This window comes from Bactrocera neohumeralis, chromosome 6 (assembly GCF_024586455.1).
Source record: "Bactrocera neohumeralis isolate Rockhampton chromosome 6, APGP_CSIRO_Bneo_wtdbg2-racon-allhic-juicebox.fasta_v2, whole genome shotgun sequence".
NCBI lineage: Eukaryota > Metazoa > Arthropoda > Insecta > Diptera > Tephritidae > Bactrocera > Bactrocera neohumeralis.
In genome coordinates, this window is record NC_065923.1 from 71,709,152 (window position 1) to 71,731,238 (window position 22,087).

Consider the following 22,087-nt stretch of genomic DNA (forward strand, 5'->3'; position numbering starts at 1 on the left):
ATGTGGTTATAATAAGTACGCCGCTAACTAAATTTTTGACTGTATGGAAGAGCGCTCGAGCTTGTAAAAGAATTCCGGGATAATAAGCGCTAGTGTGTTAGTGCAACGAGAGGGTCCCACCGCGCTAGCCCCTTTGGCGAAGTAAGTTTTGGGGCAGCGCATGAATTTCAAAGATATGCATAGGAATTAAGCGATTTCGTGACTTCATTGCGAGAATGAATGAGAATGAGAATGACAATGCAGGTGAGAAACTTAGTTTGGCGAGCGCGAGGCATGAGTGCATTAGAGGGTAGGCTATTTAGGAGTATGAGTGCACTCAAGCTCTCTAATGCACTCATACTCTTAAATAACCTACTCTCTAATGCACTCATACTCCCAAATAGCCTACTATCTAAAATTTCATTTGGGGAATGAAATCAATGCTGAGCGCTGCAGCGCGCATGCAGTTTAGAGTGAGTGGCAGATATTGCGAGTGTATTTAGTTTTTGATTTTGATTTAGCGAGTGATTTAGAGAGAGCGCCACTCAGCGCTTTGTGGCGTTTAGAGCGCGTTACTATTACTCAGCACCTTGTGCCGTTTGGAGCGCGCTACTAATACGCGCTCAAGAGAGAGCGCGCTCACACACTACAACTGTGTGTTGGAGCGCGCTGCTTGTTGTTAGTGTGTAGAATTAGATAATTTGCCGGTGGGGTTGCAGTATGGGTGAGCGCCGCGCTCTGCCACTAACACTACGACGTAAAGGGGAGCGCGCTGCTGCTGTGTGCGTGCGTATCTCTGTGCCAGTGCATTAGTGTTGCGCTTGACTCTTTACTATTTGCTCATGAGTGTATATTTATTTGTTTATGTATGTGTGTGTTTGTGCTTTATCTATCTTCGCCACACACAATGACAAGTGTGGCGAATTTATTTTTATTTATTTTTTTTTAATTTTTGCAATAAACAAAAGAAAATTTTTCGCAAAAACGAGCGCTAAGGTATTTTATGCAAGCCTTTAGCTTTAGTTGTTGCCATTACGCGTCTATACACTACTCGGCGCTGTTTGTGTGTGTATGATATTTGTGTTTAGTTCTTTTTTAGCGTTTTGAATCAATCTCCGCCGCTGCAATGTGTATTTGAGTTCTCTGGCTCTTTGGGTACAAGTGTGTGTGTGCGCGACCAGCTGTTGGTGTTGCGCCTTGTTGTTGTTTTATTTTTTTGTATTCCATCTGTTATTGTATTGAACAGGCATTCGTTTGTTGGTCGAATTATACGTCGTAGTCGTAGTCGTCGACGTCGTCGTGGCCGCTTGGTCGTTTTTCTGTGCTCAGCAGCACAAACAGCTATTCAGCGCGCCGTTTCGCCGCATTTCACAGCAATACAACTTTCGGTGGGTCGTTCGGCGGCTCGTTGATTTTTTTGGATTTATTACTCTTTGTGGTCTCAGCCGACGGCTGCGAAGTGCAATTCAAGCGAAAGTCAGAACATTTTTTGCAAAAAGAAAAATCCAACAAAAAAACTAAAAAATCAAACAGCAGAAAATATTTTCAGAAACCAAAAAAGCTAAAAATTGCTACGGAAAAGAAATGAACAACTTAAACATTTGCTAAAACGACAAGTGATAAACGAAAAAAAGGAAAAAAGAAAGAGTGAAATTTTTTAATTTTTTTTTGTCGGTATTTTTATTTAAAACATTCTATTTTTTGCTATTGCTGTTGCGTTTTATAGCGCCAGTGCGTGCTGCTGCTCAAATTAATACGCGTTTATTTAAATAAACTGCGGCGCGCGGCAAGGGTTGTGCTCTACGCCCAAAATACGTATACAGCATGTATTTGTAGAACCTGTCAGCGGCATAGCGATGGACGTGGTGCGGCCACGGCAATTCGAAAACAACCCTACGACCCATAGTTCGGTGGGGTTAAGGCAGTAAACGTGAAAATTCAAAACAACAGCGCGACCGGAAAAAAGACGAAAACCCCAAGCGCTACGTCGGGCAGTCAAGCAACGCGACCGACAGTTAGCCAACGCGCCAGCGAAACAGGCAGCAGCAACAACAACACAGTGCGCATGTACTATATGCAAATACAAATATACATACGTACAAACGCACATGCATAGCTATGATATGCATATGAATAATCGCTCGTCGTTGGCAGCGCCGTTTTCCGCAGAAAATAGATCAAAAAGTTAAAATTGTTTTGCCGGTGCGAAAATTAAAATAAAATTAAATAGTAACAATAACAATGTGTTTGGTGTCTGGCGGCGGTGTTGTGCAAGTGTTTCAAGCTCTTTATTGGCTTGCTAGTAAAAGTGTGCTGCGTAGTGGTGTGTATTGCTGCAGGAGTTGCTGCTAAGCATGTGTGTTGAGTGCGCTTCTCGTGGCGTTGGCGTTGGCAAGGATGCAGCCGCTGAGCAGAATGGGTGCGTTTGAGAACTTAAATGAGTAATACAAACTAAATGGGTAATTAAATTTTAAGCATACACAAAAATAATTAATATGCAAGACTAATAAAAAAATGAAATAATTTTAGGCAAATTTCGGAAAAATAATAGAAACGTAGAAATATAAAAAAGTAATAATTTTAGAAAAATAATAAAAACAAACTGTAATAATTTCAGAAACTGTCGGAATAAAAATAAAAAATCCAATTAATGTAGAAATTATAAAAAAAATAATAATTTTAGAATAATGTTGGAAAAATTATAAAAACACGAGATAATTTTAGAAATGTTTTGGAAAAAAATAAGAAAGGAAATTATTTAGGAAAAGGTTGGAAAACAATGAAAAACCATTAAATAATTCGAGAAAAATGTTTTAAAATAGTACAAAAAACTAAATAACAATAAATAAATGTAGAAAAAATAATAAAACACTAAATAATTCGAATAATAATAAAAAACCGACATAAATAAAAACGAAATAATTTTAGAAAAGTGTTGAAAAAGTACAATAATTAAAAAAACGGAAACATAATTGAAAAACAATATAACTTAAGAAAAATGTTGGATTATTAATTAAAAAACAAATTAACTATAGAAAAATGTTGCAAGAATAATTATAAAAACAAAATAATTTTGGAAATATGTTGGAAAAATAATTTTAAAAAAATTTTTAAGAATATTAAAAAAAATTAGAAAAATTTAGGAATATTAAAAAATTTTGAAAAATTAACATCCTACAAATAATAAAAAAAAATTGTTTTAGAAAAATGTTGGAAATAATAAAAAAAATAATAAAAATTTTTCAAAAATGATAAAAATCGAAATAATTTAATAAAAAAAAGTTGTAGCTTTAGAAAATTGTTGGATTAATAATTAAAAAAACAAAGAAACTTTGGAAAAAAGGTTGTAAGAATAATTATAAGAAACGAAAATGTCGCAAAAATAATTTTAAAAAATGTTGGAAGAATATTACCAAAAAAATTGCAAAATTATTTCTTATTTCTAAATTTATATTATTAATTTGTATTATTTTTATTTTCTAATAATGCATTTTTTACCTCTTTACCTTAAGAATATGTATGGAGTGTAAGTTTTTTGCTTTTCTGAGACACTTAGTGAATTTTTACTTAATTTGAAACTACTCTTTGAGACAAATACGTTTGTTTTTTTATAAAAATTCAAACAACTATAAATTTGTACGATTTTTTCATAAAAAACAACCTTTTAACCGGGACTTGGCAGGTTTTGTTAACCCAAACAAAGCTCAAAACCTGCTGTCTTACTTATATTTAAATTTTATCTATTTATATTTTTATTTTTTCTTGCTATAGTTATAAATCTATTCCACTTTTATCAACTTCTTAACACTTAACTTTGAAAACTTAATTTGCTTTTCCACACACATTCACACAAACAACCTGTGCCCATAAATTCCTTTTTATCCTCGCTGCTCTGCACACCTAAATATTCTTCTTGCGCTTTGCTGTTTTATGTTTCATTGATTGCTTTAAGCACTCATTCGACTGCTTAGTGGCAATTTTTTCGCCTCGTATACATACACAATTCTTTTTTTGCGATGCGCTTGTGTGTGTTAGTGCAAAAGCTGCACAGGAATGCAAGGAGCTGCTGCCGAAGTGTGTGCTCTTTTTTCGGTACAAAAGGGACTTAATTTTAAAGTATACGCTCGCGTTTGTGTGCATGTGTATTACAGCTTGTATGGATGGGGTGTGGTAGTGCGATTTTAATGCGCTCTCTTTTATTGGATGCCCTTTTTTCTAGCTTTTTTTACTCTCGGGTATGTTTGCTTTTCGTGCAGCTAAATCGTTAATTTTATAGAACAGAAATGCTTAAGATATTATAAATTTTAATGTAAGAGGGTGGAGTTTATGTTTAATTTGAGTTAAAAAAAGATTGTTCTTTGCGCTTCAGCTGCTCTGGAGACATTTCAGAAGATTTTTAAGCTTCCTTGGCAGAAAATTTACTCAAAAGTGGTAAATTGTAGCATTCACCTATTGACTTGGCAGCACGAAGTTGCGGTCATAGAAAAAATTATATCTAAATTCAAATTATTTTTTATAAAATAATTTTTTTATAAATCAATTTGTTTTATAATAAAATAATTTTCATAAAATAAATTCCTCATATAAAAATCGGTTTTTATAAAAAATTTTTCATATTAAAAAAGAGTTTTCATAAAATAATTTTTTTCATAATTAAAACAAAGTTATTAAACAAAATAAAAAGAAATAAAAAAATAAAAACCATATTTAAACATAATAAATTTTATAATTAAAAGCATAAAAAATATTAAACAAAAATTAAAAATAATTAAAATAAAATAAATTATTAAACTTAAAATTAATAATTAAAAAAATAAAATCAAGAGAAAAAAATATTATTAAATAAATATGAAAAAATATAATATAAAAAATATTAAAAAATATAAATAAAAAAAATATATACAAAATATTAGTTAATAAACAAAATCAAAAAAGAAACTAAGCAAAAAATAATAATATAAAAAATTTAATAGTTAAAATAAATTTTTTATGTTAAGAAAAATTTGCAATAAAATAAATTATTAAACAAAAAATTATTAATTAAAACAAAAATAAAATGAAAAGAAAAACAATATTATTAAATATATGTATGTATATCAAAAAACATATTTTTATAATACGTAAATATTATATTTATATTATATGTATGTAAAAAAAATAAAAAATATAAGTAAAATATTAGTTATTAAACAAAATAAAAAAAAGTAAAGCAAAAAAATTAATATAAAAAATTTAATAGTTAAAAAAAGTTTTTAAATTAAGAAAGACTCCAAATAAAATAAATTATTAAACAAGAAATTAATAATTAAAAAAAATAAAATTAATAGAAAACCAATTAAATAAAATTTATTACAAATATATGTATATATGTACATATGTATATTTTAAAAAATATTGAAAACCGAAAAAAATATTAAAAAAAATTATAGTAAAAAATTACAAACAATGGAAAAAAATTAATTGCTTATTATTAAACGATTAAAGACATTATAAAAATCTACAATGAACACAAAAATATTTTTTTTTAGCTGAAAAGTTTTCTAAGGCTGTTAAATGTAAGATTTTTATTACCTTCTGTTAGATGCGGGTAGGTGCTTTTGCTCAACCCAAATGAAGAAATCTAGAAAAGCACTAGTGTTTAACTTTACGAATCCCTATACTTGTTTCTAATGTAAAAAATATTGTTTATCTATTTATTGAAAATAAAAGTTATGAATTCTTGCTAACATTTCAATGTTTTTCACTTTCAGCTCACATTTGCACATAAAAATATACAAAATATTTTGGCAACAAAAATATATCAAATCAATATCAATTGCAACAGAGAAGTCTACGGAATAGATCGAACAGCGCTGCAACGTCTACACTTGTGGTGAGTACGAATATGTGACAGCAAGTGCATTTAGTAGTATATAAACACTAGGGTTGGACAAAAAGCACGCAACTTTCTACAAAATTTATGAAACAAAATACCTTTTGAAGTAGTTGAAAACGAATTTTCATATAATTTTCTTATGATAATAAGAAAAACAATAGTAAACTACAAGGCAAAGGACCTTACCATTAAGAGCTAATATATGGTAGTCGAAAAAATCTTTTCGTATTTTGTCAGTAGATGTCCGAAGGGGAGAGTGCTATATGAATGGTACATATTTGTTTATTTATTTATTATTATAATTATAAAAAAATAGTTAAAATTTTATTAGAATACGAAAAGACTTTTTCGACTACCATATATTGAGCGAAAATTTTTTAGATGTAGTCGTCTGAGCAATTATTTTTCTGAGTACCAGCTAAAAATTTTTTTTTTTTAACTATCCTAATAGACACTCACATATATATACTTATGTGAGAACAATTATAAGCGGCAAGGCGTCTTAGCAGACGTGAAGCTAAAACCTACACGCCGTTTTTTTGTGTTTCGTGTTTAATTAAAAATAAATGAAACTGTCAAAAAGCCGGCAACGACGCATGTGGGCACATATTTACACGCACACAAACACACGTACATATGCAGCCGATATGGAAAAAAATTGCAGCACATAAATCAGTGTGACACTAATGAGGCGAAATACGCAAGACATACAAATGAGCATATATACACACATATTTACGTACATAGGTATATATTAACTTATATGATTATATATTTACATATGTGGATATATAAATATACACAAATATTTATATTTTCATATGTACGTAATTATTATGCGAATATAGTATGTAAATGCGCGCTCGCATAGTCAAAACATATGGATAAACTGAGGTGTAATGAAAAAAATATGATTTGCGAAAAATTCGCAGTAGATTAAAAAATAAGTTTAGACAGATGTATGCCTACATAAAAACACATAATTGCTTAGAAAAAAAACGAGTACTTATGCACAGCTTCTAAGTCTCACAGGCGGCTTTTCCATATCTTAATGATTCACAAACGTGTTAACTGCTTCAAAAAATGCTGATTTTTAGGATTTATAAACAAATTTTGGCAAAACTAGAAAATATCTTAACCGCAAATATAATATCTCCTCCACAGTTTCATTTTTTTTAGCATTTAAAGGTATAAAAAGAGCTTTATTTTTGTTTGGAGCGTTCAGTTTGTATGGCAACTATATGCTATAGTGGTCCGATTCAGAAAAATTCTCCAGATACTACAGCATGGCAAGCAATACCTACCAAATTTAATTAAGTTATCTTTTCAAATAAAAAAGTTTTTCATACAAGAACTTAATATTAATCGTTTAGTTTATATGGAAGGTATAAGCTATAGTTGTTTGATCTGAACCATTTGTTCGAAGATTGTAGCACTGCCTTGGAAAATAAACTATGCAAAATTGCATGAGTATATCTCATCAAATAAAAAAGTTTTCCATACAAAGCCTTTATGCTGATCGTTCAGTTTGTATGGCAGCTATACGCTATAGTAGTCCAATCTATACAGTTTCTTCAGAGATTACACTACAGCCTTGGATAATAATTCATATGAAATTTCTTGAAGATATCTCTTAAAATGAAGAATCTTTCTATACAAGCACTTGATTTCGTTCGTTCAGTTTGTATGACACCTATGTATATGCTGCAGTGATCCGACAAATGAGCAGCTTCTTGGTGTGAAAAAGACGTCAGCGAAATTTTAGGTAATATCTGAAAAAGTGAGGGGCTAGTTCGCATATATACAGATAGAGAGACGGACATGGCTAAAAGGAATAGGCTCGTCAGGCTGATCTTTTATATTATACTATATACATATATTCTCTAACAAAATCAATATACCCTATACAGGGTACAAAAATATATCAGTTTCGTAGGAAAAATACAATTATCAGAAAAACTGCTCACCCAGCGGCATCTAGCGCATTTATTTATTTACTTAATTTCGCGCGTAAAAATTGAATTTTGTGATCCAATGAGTGTTATAAAACACTCTAAAGAATGTCTCAGAAATATCCATCTCAAATAATTAACGTAAATTTGACAAACAACAACAATTTCTATATACATATATATGTATACATACATATAAGTACATAAATATTTCCTGTACGTACATATGTTTATAATGAGATTGAAAACAAAATTAAAATTATGCGAAAAAGTGTCTGTCAATTTCGTTAATTATACGCAAAAAACTTTGTACTCTTGCTGAATGACAGCCAAACGGACCGACGATTGAATGGGCGCTGATGTGAGAAACGGCGTTCGGTAGGTTGCAGAATGAAACATTTGGCAGGCCAAAAGCAAAAAAGCACGACGAGTGCAAATGCGAGTATGAATTGTATCTTGTAGATACATTAAAGCAATCGCAATGCTCTAAGTGCATATAATATATGTATGTATGTCTGTATGTGTGTGTGATATACGCGACAAGTACGAACATTTGCTTGCTGTAGTGCAATGATGCTTGCGAAAAAAGCGCAAAGAAAAAAATGTAGCTTCTGTTTTTTTGCCATAAATGTATGTGTACATTCTATTAATATGTATATACATATGTATGTATGTATCTATGTGTTTGTAATATTTTGCTGGTATACGTGTGTGCTAATTTTATGTGCAGATATTGTCTATAAATAAATGTAGTTAACGAAATTGCATTTAAATGACATGTACATGTATGTATTTACACATATAGGGGTTTTCAAAGGCCTATCCGGTCGGAAGGAAATAGCAAACTATTTGGAAAATATGTTTTTAGGCGTCAAACCTCTTAAACGATTTTTGTCAGTTGCAAAAATTTAATATTTGCAAACATTTGTTTGAGAGTTACATACATATGTAATATTAAAAAAAATGAAATAAAAATAAATTTAAAAAATTTAAAAAATTAAAAAAAAAATTAAAAAAAACATTAATTAAAAAAATTAAAAAATAAAATTTGAAAAACAGAAATGATATAGATAGACAAAACCTTAATAAAGGAATATCTGATATAAATTATTTAAAAAAAATTAAAATTAATCTAAAAAATAAACAAAAAATTAAAAATTAAAAAAAAACTTTGAAAATTAAAAAAGAACAGTAATTAAAAAAATTAAAAAAAAAATTTAAAAATAAATAAATGATTTAGATAAACAAAACCTTAATTAAAGAATATCTGATGTAAATTAACATTTATTTAGAAGTTATGTTAAATATTAACAAAAAAAAAAAAATTAAAACATAAAAATAAATTTAAAAAATTAAAAATAAATTTAAAAAATTAAAAATAAATTTAAAAATTAACAAAAAAAATTAAAAAAATAAAAGTTGAAAAAAAAGTAAATAATATAGAGGGACAAAACCTTAATAAAACAATATCTGATATAAATTATTAAGAAAATTACAAATAAATCTAAAAATTAAAAAAAAAAATTAAAAATTTAATTAAAAAAAAGAACTAAAAAAAATTAAAAAAAATAAAAAAGTTTTCCAAACAAGGATTTTAATTTAAATTACCAGTTTGTATAACAGCTTTAATTACTTAATCTATTAATTAATTATAAAAATCTTTAACAGGCACTTAAGGCAAATTCTATATTTGTTGCCCTCTTATTGCGATTTCTTTACCACATTTTATGAAAAAAACGCTGAAGCGCTTCGTTCTCATCATTACATTTTAGCCAACGCCAGTTGTTGCTTAACTTACTTACTAGCGTCAAATCATTTCATGCTAAAATATATATATATAAATCTATGTAAGCTGTTAGGCAATGGAAATAAATTACGCTTTCCTCAAAAGCACAAATTTGCAAAAATGAAGCGGCTTATAGCGAATAATCATATTCACATTAGACAATAGCGGACGCGCTAACAGCTGCTGGCAACAATCAAACAAATAAAAAATAATAATAAAACAAAAGAAATCATAACTAATTAAGCAAGCAAAACGTAAAGAAGCAACAGCACAGATGAAAAAGATTTTGTGCAAATTTTCTTCAACTCAAAAAAAATTTGCGAATTTCGCTACACGCCTTCCCAGCAAAGCGGCGCGCACTGTATATGCCAGCGCGGCGCTGGAGCGGCACTGGAGCGCCGGCTGCCACCAACACCAGCGCAACATTATTGTTAACAATAAATGTTGCTGTATGTGTTGGCGCGCTTAGCCGCTTACCGCCAATTGTTGGCCGTCAGCCGCTTTGACGGCGGCGACGACGCGTTCGCACTTCGCCTTTTGAAGAGTTCATGACTCATTTCATTTTTATGGCGAAAATTATTGTATATGCTCACACATGCATACAGAAACGTTGTCATACATATGTATATATAAATATATAATATATGTATGTATGTATGTGTGTACATTTTAGTATATTTGTGCTGCTGTGTATTTTTGCTTATTTTCATTGTTGCGATTTTTGCACTTCTATTTTTGCCAGCGTTGGCGCTCATTGTTGTTATTGTTGTTGTAATTTGCGCATTCATTAGCGCGCACAGACACATGCTTACGAAAACTATTTAGAAAAAGAAAAACGGTTTCCAAACCCACTGGATACAAATGAGATATACACGCACACATATTTGTAAGGCTGTTTGTAGTTGTGTGCAAGTATACATATTTGTACTTGTTGTTGTGGCACACATGTTCGCAAGCTATACATGCCTATTTGTCAATTCAGCTTGCAACAGCGCTGCCAACTCACACACACACATATATTTATACATATATAAGCATTCTTAAATATATATACATATATGGTATATATAGATATAGAATCTAGTCTTTTTGGCTTTTGCAAACGCAAACTTTGTTTCGCTAATTTATATCTATATATACATACATACATATATAATGAATTGTTTGCGCTGTATTTCTTCCACAATTATTGCTGTTTGTTGTTGCGCGCTTCCATGTTTCCCTTCAAGCTCGACTGCTTCTCATTGGCGTTGCTTCTTTCGCTGTTTGTGCTGTGTGAATCTTCACTAATTTTTGTTGCTTTTATTGCTATCTTTTTTTGTGTGCACAATTCTTGAAGTTTTGAAAGCTTCTCAGCAATAATTTATTCGTGCTAAATTTTCGGCTTTTGGCAGTCAATTTTGTTGCTTTTTTTTTTTTTTACTTCGCTTTAACCTTGAATGTGGCACTATTCTCGTGTGTTGGTTCTTAAATTCACATTTGGTAGCAGTCGGCTGCTCACGATAGCGTTTTGCTAATTGTTTGTAGGTATATCGTATATATTTTTGTATTACTATATACTAGTATATGTATCCGTATATCTCAATTTAAAATGCGGGGAATTCCTATGAACTCAGACATTTTAGTTTTTATTTTCTTTTCTTTCTTTTGTACAGAAGTTATAAATACTTTGTTTTATGTATTTTTAGTCACAAAATGCACTTTGAGTTGGCGCTTTCTATTCTTAGCTTGTTCATAAATATTCAAAAACAAAAAAACAAATATTAAATTTTGAACATAATTCGTCAGTTGAAAAAAGTTTCCATACAAAAACTTGATTGTGTTCGTTCCGTTTGTATGGCAGCTCTGTATATGCTGCAGTGGTCCGATCTCAACAGTTTTTTCGGAGATCATACAATTGCCTTCAAAAATACTTCACATTAAATTTCGTGAAGACAACTCGTCAGATGAAAAAATTGTCTATTCCAAGCCCATAATTTATTCCTTCGGCTTGTATGGCAGCTATACGCTATAGTAGACCGATTTAAAAATTTCTTCAGATATTATAGAATTGTCTTGGAAAATCGTGTTTGCCAAATTTCGTGAAGATCTCTTCTCAATTAACAAAGTTTTCAATACAAAAACTTGATTGCGATCGTTCAGTTTGTATGGCAGCTATATGCTATAGTAGTCAGATATAAAAAATTCTTCAGATATTACAGCATTGTCTTGGAAAATAATCTATGCCAAATGTTTGTGAAGATATCTGTTAAATAAAAAAGTTTTCCATATAAAAGCTTAAATCCGACCATTCAGTTTGTATGGCAGCTATATGCTATAGTTGTCCGGTATCATCGGTTCCGACAAAAGTGCAACTTCTTGGTTGGAAAAGAGTGTAGGCAAAATTTCAAAGCGATATCTCAAAAATTAAGACACTCGTTCGGGAAGTCTTACCAAATTTTATATATGCCCTTAAACTCTGATATTTTCGCTGGCTATTGGGAAAGGCTGACCTGGCTTTGTGTATGCTTTAAACCTGTGAGATTATCTCTTGATACTGGGAAGTCTTACCTTACCTTGTGTGTGCTCTATAACTCTGAAACTATCCTTGATACCGGGAAACCTCTACCTAGCTTTAATGAAGCTTCAAAACTCTGAAATTATCGCTTGATACTGGGCAGCCTTATCTGGCTTTATTGAAGCTCTAAGCTTCTAAGATTATCTTCCGATACTGTGAGCCTTAGCTGCCTTTGTGTATACTATACTCTAAGGTTCTGCAATTATCGTCTGATACTGCAAGTCTCATCTGACTTTATTGAAGCTATTAAACTCTGAAATTATCCTTTGTTACTGGGAGATCTTAAGTGCCTTAATGTATGCTTTAAAACCCTGAAATTAACTCTCGATACTGTGAAACCTTAACTGCCTTTATTGCAGCTCTAAGTCTTAAATTATCGCTTGATACTGAGAAGACTCATCTGGTTTTCTGTATGCTCTGAAACTATTTGTTGATGATGGGAGGCACTACATAGTTTTGTGGATACTCTAAAAACTGAAAACACTATCTGAGAATAACAAACCAAGCTTATCATTAGTGTATTCTCGGAGTTCTCTATATCTAACGCTGTTTCTGGACTGGGGTCTTTGGTCAACATCAAAAAAGTTGTTGGTTTAAATAAACGGTTTTGCTAAGAACTTACAGTTTTCGAACCTTTGCTCACCAAATAATGGTTTGGAAAAATGCTTCACCTAGTTGTTTAAGGTCACTTGGTATTTTGGTATTATAATTTGACTGCTGGCTTAAAGTGTTATATCATGTGCATCCGTTATATAAACAAAAATGCGATTTCGTGAAGTTCAGAAGTGGATAAAACCATATCAAAATGTATACCAGAGTCGCGCATTTGCTGCTGCAAACAATTTCAGTCAGAAAATAACATAACGAAAAAAGTTGGCATCGCTGCTCATCTTCTCGTTTCATACCACTTCTGAACAAAAAATTTTCCCTGTGAGTGATCAAACAAGTGCAATATAAAGCTCGACCTTTTTCAAATCATGCTCGTTATTAGCAACGTCGAAGCTACCTGGCTAGCTTACACTTAGTAAGGCTAGATGCCACATGCATGTTACTCAAGCCAAATAACTTAAACGCCATTTTCGACTTCAAACCTTAAAAATTTACAAATATTATAATATAATATATTATATGTATGTACAGTTATAAAAAACTATAAGCGACGAAAATCGTTCAATTATCGTTCAGAGATCGGTCTGCGAAAAAGTCGAAAATGAAAAAACTAAGCTCCACCCATATTTCCATCCCAAGTGGCAGCCAACTAAGCCGCAATTTTCCATGCTCAACACAAAACATACAACAACAACAGCAACCAATCTATGAATTAATGTTAGTTTGTGCATTTGTGGAAACACAATGGTGTGGCTTAGCGTTTAGTGCAAAGCAATTCGTCTAGAAAATCCAAGCTTTTGCTGCCGCCGCGGCTGGCTTTACATAGAGTTGGCTTGGGGAGTTGCTTGAAAGTTGCGAGCGAGCGACTGAATGAATGAATGAATACAAAATATGTATATGTTTTTGTTGTTGATGTTGTGGTTGTTGCTGTTGCTGATAGCTGTTGTTGTTTTTGTTGTTGTTGTCGTAAGCAACAGTTTATTGGTGTTGCCGCAAATGTTGTAAGCGTTTTAATGGCCAACTAAATTACAAGATTACTTACAACAAATATTAAGCTTAAACACTTACAACAACAACAACAACAACAACAAATTACAAGCGTTTCAACTAAAAATTTCACTGCGTTGCGATTTGATTGGTTGAGTGCTGGTTTTGTTGTTTGGCCGCTTGACTGCCAGTTGGTTGGGTGTTGAGGCAGCTTATTTGTTGCTGTTGTTGTTGTTATGTTAGTTGTTGCGCTACGGACCAACTCACAATCAAATCGTTGGCCATAAAAGAAATGCTTGTGAGCACAATCAAAGAAGTGCTGCGATTGAGAAAAGAAAGAAAGAAACGGTATGGCAGGACAGACATAGAGAAGAAGAGAAAAGAAAGAGAAGAAATGCAGGCAATGCGAAGACTCGAAGCAGAAAGTGGCGGGAAAGCTTGGACCTCAGTTTGGCTGGTGAAAATGCAAAGAAGGCGTATGATGACAAAGTTGTTGTTGTTGTCAATATTATTGCTAGTTTTCTTATTATTATTGTAGTTGTTGTTATTGCTTTAACTTTTGGTGACGCTGTAGCTGTTGAAGCGCATGCTAATAGCGTTGGCGTTGCCGTTGATGTTGTTGTTTTTGCTGCTGTTGACGACGGTTGTTGACAATGGTGATGACGATGATGATGTGAATGATTATGATGATCATAAAGGTGATGATGGTGATGATGAAAAGGTGAAGTTGATAATGATGATGACGTTGATGATGATGTTATTGCTGACACTGCTGATGTTCCAACTCCAGTTGGCTGTCGTGCTGTTGTCAAAGCAGCGCTTGCCAATGACACTCCACCGGCCGCGTTGAAGTTCGCTATTTGTACTCGCAGTTTCTCCCTCCGTTTGTCAGCGGCATGCAGGTTTAATTAAAGCAATGAATACCTAATAAACATGGTTGTTGTTGTATATTGTCGTGTTGGTCGAATACTCAGCAGCTGCAGCGCACTTTCACCGCCAATTCTGCCTTTTGTTGTTCCCCCTTTGCTGCCGCTGCTCCGCGCTGCGCCCACATTTATGCTTGCTGCTCTTGAATGCTTGCAAAATTTATGCTAAAAAGCTGTCAAAGTTCAATGGCATCGCGAAATCTTTCTTTGTTTTGCTTTCTTCAACGTGTGGTGTGAGCGAAGATTAGTGTCAAAGTTGTTGTGGAGTTCGCCACCCGAATTAATTTCATACTTTTTTGGAGGAAAAATTTCGCCAATGATTTGAGGTTTGTTTTGGGCACTAAACTGGCGACTTTGGAGTTGAAATAATAGTTTTTTTTACTCTAAATTTCATATACTTGTTTATTGATTTCTTTATAATTATTAGTATTATTTACTTGTTTTTATATTAAAAACCCCAGCTTTTGTAGAAGTTCGTTTTAATTACTTTTTTCCAATATTTATACTCTAAACAGGGTGTAACAAGTTTGCAACGAAGTTTATATTACCCAGCTGAAAACGTCGTGAATCCTATATACATACATATGTGTTATGTTATGTATATAAATGATCAGCGGGACGAGATAAGTCAATTTAGACATATCCGTCTCTCCAACTGTCTCTCTGTTTATATGCAAAGATTTTGAGATATCGTTCTGAAAATTTGCACACGTGCTTTGCTCTCTAAGTAGCTGCTGATTTGTCGGAAATATTGATATCGGTCCACTATAGCATATAACTGCCTTGCAAACTGAACGAACAAACTCAAGTCTTTGTACAAAAAACTTTTTTATTTATGAAGATATCTCCACCAAATTTTGTGTTGATTATTCAAAAAGGCGATCTTAAAATTTGCGAAAGAATGATTCAGATCGAATCACTATAGCATATAGCTGGCATACAAACTGAACGATCAGGCTGAAGTTCCTAATGGAATATTTATGAATGATATTCTAGCTTTGACACAACCGCAGCTAACAGTTTTCTTTTTTATTATTTATAATTTTATTTATTAAAAAAAAATTAACAAACATAATTTTTAAACAAATTTTTAAAAATTATTTTGCAAATTATTTAAAAAAAAATATTTTTTTATAATTTATAACTTTGTTTATAAAAAATAATTACAAATTAATTTTTAAAAATTTTCAAAATTATTTTTTAAAAAATATTTGAAAAGTATTATTTTTTAAATAATTAAAAATTATTATTTTTTAAATGACATTATTTAAAAAAAAATTAAAATAATTTGTTAAAAAATATTTTAAATTTCTTCTGTCAGCTTATCTAGTTTAAAAATCCATAAAAATAAATTTATGAGTGCCTCTACTAAGACAAGTAACCCTGTTATATAATTTCTAATAACTTTATAACCTTCTCGTGTTTTTCAAATACTTTGATTTAGCTAAAAATATACCAATTATTTCGCATACCCCTTCTAAGAAATCAATGTCCAAGAACCCACAAATTATGCGTGTGCTCTAAATATATATTGCAGAACATTGAGTGAGAAATCTAAATTTCGCTTAGGCTAAAAGTAATTTAAAATAACAATAACATCGCCATGTCCATCAGCATATGTGTACATATGTATTCAGTATATATTAACATATGTATGTACGCGCATCAATATTGTTTGCCTAGAATGCCTCACATATTGATGTCGGCCGAACGCATTAATGCAGCCCCAATCGCTGTTGACGCCAAACGTACGCGCTCCACCGCGCGCACGCCCGCATTGCTAAGCCACTTTGTTGCTGTGCGCACTGCATGCGTTCAGTGCGTTCATTTTTGGGTTCAAGGTAGTTTATGCGTGTCGCCGCCGATATATACTATACATATGTTCATATTTACTATATGTTTGTGTGTATGTGCATATGGCGCGCTGGCTCCGACAATTGCTGTCAACGCACCACCGCCGCCGTCACCACCACCAGCAGCAACACAGTCACCGCATGGCATTCATTGTCAGCAATCACCAACAGAACTCTGCACTAGTGGCCTGGCAATCAGCAGCCAGCATAGCGAGCGCTGAGTGCTGTGCGTCGCAGTCGTCGCTGTGCGCCTAAAATGCGCTCGCCCTCTTGTGCCATCAGTCTGTCAGTTAGTCAGCTTTTTTGCATTTAACTTTGTGCTAGCGCATACATAGTTGTGTGTGTGTTTACTGTTTGCAATTCCAGCCACCTCCGCCGCCGCTGCTGACATTTGCCACTGCGTTGCAAGCGCGCTTAAGTAATCGCACTGTGAGGCAGTAAAGTATTTAGCCAATTTGTAGTGAAAATGCACACAATAAGCATTTATATTATATATGCATGTGTGTATGTGTGTGTGTGACTCACTCAGCCCTTGCCGCTCAGCGGCGATTTGTCAGCGCAGTCAGGCGTTGCCAATGCAAAGCAATTCATTACCCCAAGCGCAGACGGCGGCAATCAGCGCTGCAATTGCAATAACAATAAGCGCAATAAAAACTAACAACAACACTCACTCGCATGTAGCACAGTTCGGCAGGCGGACACACAGTCGCATGGTTGGATAGTTTGTAGTTGTGACAGTCCAGCAATCAGCCAATGTAAACACTATTCAATTGCTGTTGTACTCAGCAGCAGCTTTTACAATTTTTACGAGTTGCGACTTTTTTGCTTTTTATTGTTGTTGTTGCTTTTTAAAACTACTTACATACATATACAATATGATTTTTTGCTAGTAAAGAACGAAAAGTCAACTAGAAATGCATAAGTGGTTACCTAAAATTCGCCGAAATGCCGGCGATAAGCGCCTGGGGGCTTACTTAAGCGGTAGACGTGCATTAGGGTGCCCTATTATGTCTCCTAAATGAATTTATCGGGTTTATTTCATTTATTTTTCTACCATGTTTAAGGTGTTTCAAGCTTTTTTTGCTTACGAGCTTGAAAAGCTTTAAAAGTTTTAAAAGCTGAGTTATGAAAGTGCACTGAAAATCGACTGTATTACCCATTCAACTTTTTTTTGAACTTAAGCAGCCTTGAAATCTGTTTTGATACCGTTAATTATTCTCCAGTATTTCAGAAGTTTAATGTTTTTTAGCATCAGAGCTTAAAAAGCTTTAAAAGCTGAGTTATGAAAATGCACTGTAAACCCACTGTCACACTTTGTACTTTCTAAAAAAAATTTTTGTATTATTTTTTTTTTTTTAAGAATTACCAAAACTTATGTTTTCAAAACATTTTTTTATAATTTTTAATTTTATTTAAAAAATTAATTAACAAAATTTATTTAAAAACAGTTTTCTTAAAAAATTTTTAAATAGATTTAAAATAAATTTAAAAAAAAACTTAAAAAAATTATAAAAATGTAAACCAAAATTTAATTAAAAATTAGGAAAAAAATTCCTCAACTCTTTCAGTCTCACCATAATAATAATAATAATAAAAAAATGGGGAAAAAATTCTCACCTTTTTTAGTCTCACCCTAATATACAACAAACACAAATCAGCAGACATCGGAATACAATACAAAGGTTTTACTTGCAACATGGCAAAACAAAATAGTTTTTTTTTTAATTAAAAAAAATTTTAAAGATATGTATATTTGAAAATTTTTGAAAAGAAATTTGAAAAAATAACTAAAAAAATTTGAAAAAGGTATTTCGAAAAAACCAAACGAAAAAAATGTTGGAAAATACGTTTTGAAATAAAATATTTTAAAAGAGAATTTTGAAAAAAAAATTTTAAAATTTCGGTTCCTACAGTCTCACCCTAATATATGTAAGTACATAGCAGCCTCGGTGTTCGCTCATATAAATATGTACTTTTACTTACAACTTTTGCGCTGACAAAAATTATAAGAAAAAAAGATTTTAAAAGTATTGGAAAAATAAATTTAAACAAAAGTAAAATGAAAAAATTTAAAAACAATTTCGAAAAAAAATTTGAAAATTTTTTGGAAAGAAAAAAATTAATGGGGTCGTTCTGTCTCACCCTAATATACATAAGCACAAGTGAAAAATTTTGAAAAAGAGTTTTGAAAACATATTTCGAAAAATAATTACAAAAAAATATTACTCTGTTCTTTCAATCTCACCCTAATATACATAGGCGCATGTGCAAAATTTTGAAAAAAGAGTTTTGAAAACCAATTTCGAAATATAAAGTTGAAAAAAAATTACTCGGATCTTTCAGTTTCACCCTAATATACATAAGAACATGTGCAAAATTTTGAAAAAGAGTTTTTAAACAAATTTCGAAAAAAAAAAAATTGAAAAAATGTCCAAAAAAATTTACTCGATTGTTCCACTCTCACCCTAATATATGTATATAAGCACATATGCCTCTCGGCTTCTCTCATATATGTAAAGTTATCAACCAATTACTTTTGCATTGATTATACAGCTGGTTGCGCTCGTTAGATTTTACGCTAATCGGCACATCGCTCCGTAACTGACCTTGCCCAGGGTGATTGCACCGCGCTGCAGCAGCGGAAAATAAGTATAGGCATACTATATGTGAAAATATACACATATGTGTAGAAAATATTGCTGTCATGCATTTACTTATTTTTCAGCAATTAACACATAAAATAGTATTGTGGCAAAAAATATATGCATATAATTATAAAACTGTGAAATAAAAGGAAATATATTTCATTTATAAATATATGCACATACATATATCTGTGCATATGTTATATATTAGGTAAGGTTAGAATAACAATTTTCACAGTATTTTGTTAGGTTAGGTTATGAAAGCCTACACTTTTTCCTCACGTTATCAGCGTAAGGCGAAATTCTATTTGGTTATTGTCTTGCTTAGGTCGTGTAAGGTGTCGTTACAGTATGTTCGGGTAGGTTAGGTTTATTTAAGTAAGACTAGATTAGATTAAGTTATATTAGATTAAGTAAGTTCAGGTTAAGTTAGATTAGATTAAATTGGATTTGATTATATTTTATTAGATTGAATTATATAAAATGTGTGTAGTTTAAAATATGTTGGGTTATAGTGTCAGTTTAGTTTAGAAAAAGTTTAGAATATGTTAGGTTATATTGTCGATTTACTTCAGGATAATTTTAGAATATTTTAGGTTATAATGACCGTCATTAAAAGTAATTTAAAGTAGAATATAATGATAGAATCGGTAACTTTATACGGCTTTTTGGTAAAAACATCACTTATCTCAAAATATTTGGAAGAAGAAGACACAAAGAGATCAATTATTTTAAAATATAAAATGCGGAGTTACATTTCTCTCACAATAGTTTGAAGAAAAAGGCGCAAAGAGCTCAACCATACTAAAATAATGAACTATATGATGTTCTAATGCACTTCTTCCTCCATCGACTGTGATCTTCAATAACCGCTTAGAATCACAAATATACGAAGCAATCTAAGGAAAGTCATGTACTTAGTGATCATTGCCGTCTTTGAATCGGACTTCAATCCTCATTATCTCTAAAAATAACGCTGCGATCAAACTGCTTCAAAATTCTTAATATGCAAAGCCACAAGCCACGCTACGAATGAGACATGGCATAATTAAAATGCCGCGCTCAAAGTTATTTAAAATTTTGTACGCGACACAGGAACCAATAAAAGGAAATCGCAGTTAATAAAACAAAGAAGAACCACAAACGATAAGCACGAAAGAAAGCTGCAAAAAAACAGTTGAGTGCCTATGGAGAAATGAGAGACGTCTGCGCTGCGATTCTTTTCATGTTAATAGCTCAAAATATTGAACGGATTGCAGTGATAATGGCTTGGCATGACATCGGCTGGGTTGGGCCAACGCCAACGGAGTCGGAGTCGTAGTCAAAGCGTTTGAAGCGAACTTGAAATGGGTTGGGTAACAAAAGCAGTGTCTCATAAGCGCAAAGCAGGAGCGGCCAAGCATACATAGTAGCGCCGCTGAGAGGTCGCATGCAACAGAACACGCAGGGTATTTTGCCTTTGTCAGCAGTCAAGATCAGCAGCTACTGATTGTAAGAGAGCTGCTATATATATACTTATGTACATATATGTATATATAGATACATATATAAATATATATATATATTTTTGTATATACATATATGAGTTTGTGTGCTCATACAATGTAGCCGTTGAGTTAGGGAGTGGCCGCGTCTCAGCCGCATGGACGAAGGCAGCATGTGCCGCTGTGCAGGCTGACTGCCTCACTGCCTGACTGGCTGCTTACTTCACTTGACTGACTGCCTGCGTCTATCAGCATACATATCTGCTACTCGCCGACTCGCTTGCCAGCTTGTCTGCCTGCCTGCATTTCTCAAAGCACGTTCCTCTTTGGGCCAATGCCAATGTGCGCTACCAATAAGTTTCCCATTAATGCGGGATCAAGGTCTTGGCGTGCTCGCGTGGAAATATTTATACACATATGTATATGTACCCACTTACTTATATGTATATAATATGTATATATGTATATACAAACGGGCGCTTGCACAGTAGAACAAGAGGTGTATAAAATTGTTAATTACGCTTGAACAGTTTGCCAAAGGCGTGTGGGTTTCGTGTTAGCTGAGGTTAATTGCATATACTCCTTACGGTTGCGTTGGCAGTGAGCAACGATCTTCAGCGCCAAATCCTGCTCATACTTCCTTCGCTTAGCGCTCGTGCTGCGCTCATAAACCTCAATGTCACACGTTTCTACCAACACCCACAGCAACTACAGTATTTTGGCTGCAAGCATCTGCCGAAATTCAAAAATATCAACTGATCTCCTGATATACACAAGTACCTAGGTTCAGAGCTTGCGGTTTCACATTTTGTCGATCGCAATTTTATTGCCGCATAACCAGCTCGTATTTCCATAGTGCATATCAGAACTGAGATCGCTTTACAGCTGAGTGCTTTAAAGCGTTTGCGGTTTTGTTCAACACAATGTTCATTGTCTCAGGCGGTTGTGGCACGCTGCGGCGCCGTTCGGTCGGTACGCTTGCTCGTTTTGTTATTGAGCGTGATGTCATACACGCTTGTGAAGTGCGCATGAAAATTCGCATATGTGCCGAATATGCGCTTGGGTACAATACTATACATCGTATAATTCTTATATCTGTTTTGTTGTAAGTTTAAAGGCAGTAAAGCGGTCTTAAAAGACTTTGGCGAACGCTCGAAAAATATTTTGGAATTTTAAATGGAATTTTGCTTATTTAAGACAATTCCTTGAGCATGCCAATCATCAATTTTGTGATCTATAGTATTAAGTAAGCGATTAAATTGAAAAAAAAAAATAAAAATAAAATGTCTTAATATCCTTGTGGTTTGTAGCTTTTGAGACTACCTTATATTTTAAAGCCGAAATTTAAAATGATTATACCCTGAACACCGTCTATTAAGTTAACCATGATATTTGTAACACCCTATGTAGTAATAATTAGTAGATATGATCAAT

At 32.6% G+C, this 22,087-nt stretch overlaps 1 protein-coding gene across 5 annotated transcripts in view; it reads left to right on the forward strand.

Moving 5' to 3' along the window:
- The window catches only part of LOC126762527 (myeloid zinc finger 1), an 81,146-nt gene that overhangs the window by 40,809 nt on the left and 18,250 nt on the right, over positions 1 to 22,087 (forward strand). For all 5 annotated transcript variants that reach the window (XM_050479337.1, XM_050479340.1, XM_050479336.1 and 2 more), the window contains exon 3: positions 5,730 to 5,851. The gene's annotated coding sequence lies outside the window, so the exon portion shown is untranslated. The remainder of the gene's footprint in view (positions 1 to 5,729; positions 5,852 to 22,087) is intronic.